This window comes from Etheostoma cragini, chromosome 21 (assembly GCF_013103735.1).
Source record: "Etheostoma cragini isolate CJK2018 chromosome 21, CSU_Ecrag_1.0, whole genome shotgun sequence".
Classification (NCBI taxonomy): Eukaryota; Metazoa; Chordata; class Actinopteri; order Perciformes; family Percidae; genus Etheostoma; species Etheostoma cragini.
The window spans coordinates 1,650,924-1,655,911 of record NC_048427.1 but is presented as its reverse complement, the minus strand read 5'-3'; the positions used below and the strand labels follow the sequence as shown (position 1 = coordinate 1,655,911).

Sequence of the window (4,988 nt, the reverse complement as noted above, 5' to 3'; positions counted from 1 at the left end):
ATAGATAGATAGATACTGTAGATAGACCGATAGATAGATAGATAGATAGATAAACCATGTGTATCCTTTGACCTCCACTCAGCCCTTGGAGCAGGCAACTCATTCATCAAAATAAAGCCAAAGCAGAAATGCCAGCAGTCTGGTTCTCAACACACATCATCATCCTCTAAGAAGATAGAAGATGGATCAGCCAACCTCCCAGCTCCAGCTGCTCATATTTACCTATAGTCGTACCTTGAAAAGCTTGGAAGTGTTTGACAATGACCCGCGTCTGACGTGGGATTCATCGATCTAAACCTGTTCCTCAAAGTCCGGCTCCACAGAGCACCACTGTAAAGTCAACAGCTTCCCTCTGTGAGCGTATGAGGTTGTAACAGGTGAAGATGACATGCAGGGATCATCCCATCTCTGCAGACTGCACCAAACACCTCCAAGTCAGCTTTTACACCAAACAGCAGAGTCAGCACTCCTGAGGCAGTCTTTAAAAGCAGAGAGGCTTTCAGGAGCCGCTGGGAAAGTCACACAACATCTCGACCGCTGCTCTATTTCAGACAAACAGCGTGAAGGACAATCAAATTAAAAGACTGTGGTGATTGCTGCTATCGGTCGAGCTTTGTGAGTGAAGCTGAGAGTCTTGCTGAGACAAACAATGGCTCTGATGGATCGAAGGGGAGGATGTTTTAAAATTAAACTCCTTACATGTGGAGGATCAGGACTGGAACTCCTCTTTCTCTCAATCTGTTCGTCACTCCCCACAGAAGCCTACGTTTTGATTAGGTAGAAAATCAATCGTTTTCCTGTCGATCGTGCAACTTTTGGTTTTTCTGGGTCAACATTTGAGTTGTTCTTATTTGACATTTGTCACTTTTTCTGGCCTTGCTTGGCGTTTTTTTCCACATTTTTTGTCACTTTTCACAATGTTTTTGTCAATCTTTTTCACCGCTTTATTGATGTTTTGTAGATGTTTTCGCAGCATTTCTGAAGCGTTTTCTGACATTTTGGACACTTTTTTCAAAGTTGAAATACTATAAAGGTAATAAAGGTATTTTACCAACAAGCAGTTCTGAAGAAGATTTTTTCCTTTAAAAGCAGAGGATTTTTAACCCAAAACTATTTAGTAGTGTGTGATTTGTGATTTATGTAACTCTACTTCTTGATTTGAACCAGATAAACTGTGATAACACTTGCTGCTGGACACACAGCGAGACGTTGTGAGCTATCAGGCGTCAAGAAAATCCATTCCTGGCATCCGAATGTTACCAAACAGCCAAGATTGAAGCCTGGATATCCCCCATACTCACATTGCACTGTTCCTGAGCGCCCAGCACGACACAACGAGGAGGCGTTTCACATTACATTTTCATCATTCAAGCTTGTTAAAACATAAAAAGGAACAAAATGTGTTACCCGGGCCCAGCAGTGTACACAATAGGTCCCATTCGCAGTGTTTCAGCTAAAATAGACCCTCTAAATAATGAATAAAACCTATAATAAACAGAACACACAGTGTTAACGACGAGAAAGCGCCTCTACAACAGAGTTGCGTTTTATTAATCACACGGGATCCAAGCCACTGCAAAGCGCTCCATCTGCACCGCAGCCAACACACAGGAAGGCCTCGCCGGTCGGAGCCGCTAGCAGCAGACGACCACTCATCACACGGACACACAGCAGCATTGTAAAATGCTAATGTACGCCATCATCACACAAGCTCACTCCCATCCAAATGCTTAAAAGGCCCTATTCATTGCCAGCACTCTCACCTCCCAAACACCCCCACTATCACACCTCTGACAACGTAAATTCTTGGCTTTCAGCGGCCGATATTAATGAGCAGAAAACACAACGTATTCATTACACTCACACTGACTTAACTGTTGTGCTCGCGAAATCTGCAAAAAGGCAACCAGAAAGCTGAGAGCAGATGATGACAAAAACACAGAGGCAGTAGTGAGAGGGAGCAAAGAGCGAGCAAGTGTAGGAAGAAGTAAAAACAGACGTGGGAAGGAGACAGGAACGGTAATTCTGCAGCGCTTTGCTCACTAATGTTGTTTTCTCAGCACGGCTAACAACAGGAGCGCAGGAGGGCTGACTGTCTAAATCTTCCAATGAGAACGGATAGGAACCCAAACACTGTTAGCGCTAACCACTTTGTTATCACAGCTCGCACACACAGATCTGTGTGTGCGTCCTTCTTCCTACAGCACAACCTTGTGTCCTCTAACTGAAGGATAAGCAGGATGTTCTGTGTTTTTATCTATTTTGTCTAGGGCTGCAACTGTTGTTTTCATTGTTGTAATGTAATCTGTTGATAGTTTGCTTTATTAATGGATTACTTGTTTGGTCTATCAAATGTCACAAAAAAAGTGTTTCCCAAAGCCTAAGTCCTCAAATGTCTTGTATTGTCCACAGCTGTAAGATATTCAGTTTGCTGACCCATGAGTGATGAAACTGGAAAATATTCTAATTTAACAAGGTGCAATCAGAGAAATTTGACTTCTTTTTTCATAAGAAATGGCAAACCAATTAAACAATTATCAAAATAGTTGGCGTTTAAATTAATAGTTGTCAACAAATGGATTAATCTTTGCATCTATTGCTGTCACTTCATTTAATGACAAACCAAACCGACAATAAGTTGATCCTGATCCTTCTTCCTCGGTGCCGTTTGGCCTGGTTTAGCTCTGCAGGCGACGTTAATCTCGTCCCTGTGTTTCCAAATCTCTCTGTTTTAAGAGGTCGGAAAGGCCGGAAAAGTGTGGACGTGAGGAGTGAACGTAACAAACGACATTCCTTCTTTTTCAACCAAAAAGTAGTATTGTAGATGTAGCCTTGGTCTCTGACCCTGTCCTTTTTCACTCTTGTGAACTCACCTAGCGACTCGTGATCAACTACGCAAGATGCTGGAATTAGCTCTGTTTCCATCCACACGTTTTTACCTTAATTAAGTGATATCGAATGAAAAACTCCTGATGAAAACCGCAAAATTCAATGGAACTTTATGAAGATCAACTCAATTGAAATACGTCCGGTCTCATCGGATTTTATCTTAATCGATTTACAGCTGATGGGAATAAATAATGAACTGCCATTAAGTTTGAGGTCGTTTTAGGGTTGAAACCCGCCACAAAACAATGAAGAAGAAGACGTTTTAGTTCATTTCCGCCCAGTATTTCTCTCTGTTTGACCACATTCGGGCGTCAACAAAGACAGATGGAAGTGGACGGACGAGGAGACGAGAGACTTTCTGGATTTAATTTATTAGTTTAGGAACTCGCGAAGGAAATGGCCGACAACGGTTAGGACAAGCTGTGGGACGTCCTCCGGAGTCAATGGAAGACGCTCAAACAGGGAGACATGTCTCAAAAGAGTCTCACAGCGGTGCCGGAGGGACAGTAAAAGACAAGAGGCATCATAGCAATGTGTTGATAGCGTCTTTGTTTTCTTATTATAGCTCATTATGACGCTATCAGCTGGCACATAAGCACCATTACAACTTGTCCAATATTGATTCATTCATCCATTTTGTTTGGAAAAACTTTGTTTACAAATGTTCGTTGAATGGAAACACCTTAAAATGTCTAAAATCAATTCAATATACCAATTTGATTGCAAAACACTGTGTGAAGTCAAGTCATTACCACAGGTCATTATTGGCTTTAAAGCCGTTGGATGGAAACACACTTTCACCAGCTTTGTTGGCATGAGTGTTTTTTTTTTTACTGTACTTCAGATAATTTGACTGACAAGTGGATGGAAACTTCAAGCTTTTGATCCTGATTGTCACCACAATTAAAGAGCCAAAGCAACATGATGTTTTATAACGGCAATGTGAGAAACCCAAGCAGATCAGGTGTGCAGCTGGTTCCTCAGAGAGAGAAAGAGAGAGAGGGAGAGGGATAGAGGGAGAGAGAGAGAGAGAGAGAGAGAAAGGGTGAGAGGCTCCGACCAACCCTGCAGACGTGATGGAGTCGGTGTGTGTTTCTGTGTGTGTGTTTTACTTCTCTCCAGGAAAGGTGAGAAAGATAGTTTCTTTTTTTCTACCCCCACGGTGCGTTCACTGAAAGTCTAGACTCCAGAGCCCCACATGGTTTTTTTTCTTCATAAACTGCAACAAATGAAGACAAAATGCTTTCAGCTGCCCTTGGTGGTCAGATGGGAATGGACCTGTTCACTCATTGGAGGTGAAGTAGGGGGGGATGGGGACATTTGACAGAGTCCTCAACCGGACATGCAACTCTGTCCTCTCTGAGCTGCAGAGAAGACACTTTCCCTGCAGTGTCATTTATCATCAGGAGCATGCATTCACACACAGCCAGGTCTGATCCTGTCACAGCTGTTAGGGAAAGAGAACTGGATTTCACTAGGGCTGCATCTGCTGTTATTTTCATTATTGATTCATTTAATGACTATTGTCTCAATTGATTGTTTGGTTTGTGAAATGTTTGCAAATTCTGAGAATGGCCTTTACATTAGACCAACTCTAGGCTACTATCAAAGAAGTTAAGCAGAATTTATTCTAATTTGAGTAGCAGTCGCAGAAGAGTTGCAACTTTATTGTCTACCGATCGATTAATCGATTAATTGACCAATCGTTTCAGCTTTAGATCTAATTTATGTCAAATCTAGAAATGTCTGTGAACCAGTACATTTTGGTTGACAAAACAAATATTGATAGAAAATTAAAATGGTGGCAGATAAATAAACTGTCCAAACGACTTCATTCATGAAAAAGCAAGAAAAGTCTTCAAACAGATTGGAAAGTGTGAGTTTGTGTTGACTTATAAACCAAATGATGTAGTACATCAAACACCTGCAGTAAGATATCACTATTTTTTGATTTAATTCAAAAGTGAAATCTCATTATTTTAGGCAAAAACCCCACAAGTGTATATCTTTGAGGATGTATGGATCCTCCAAAATCAGAAGATATGATGAAAAACAAAGCAGCTCTGCATTCACCTGTGTGTCCTGTGTGTGTGTGTGTG

The 4,988-nt window shown here is 41.5% G+C and overlaps 1 protein-coding gene across 1 annotated transcript in view; it reads right to left on the bottom strand.

Annotated features, from left to right (window-relative positions):
* LOC117936499 (PH and SEC7 domain-containing protein 1-like) overlaps window positions 1–4,988 on the bottom strand; it is a 69,819-nt gene that overhangs the window by 64,420 nt on the left and 411 nt on the right. The gene's annotated exons all lie outside the window — the stretch shown is intronic.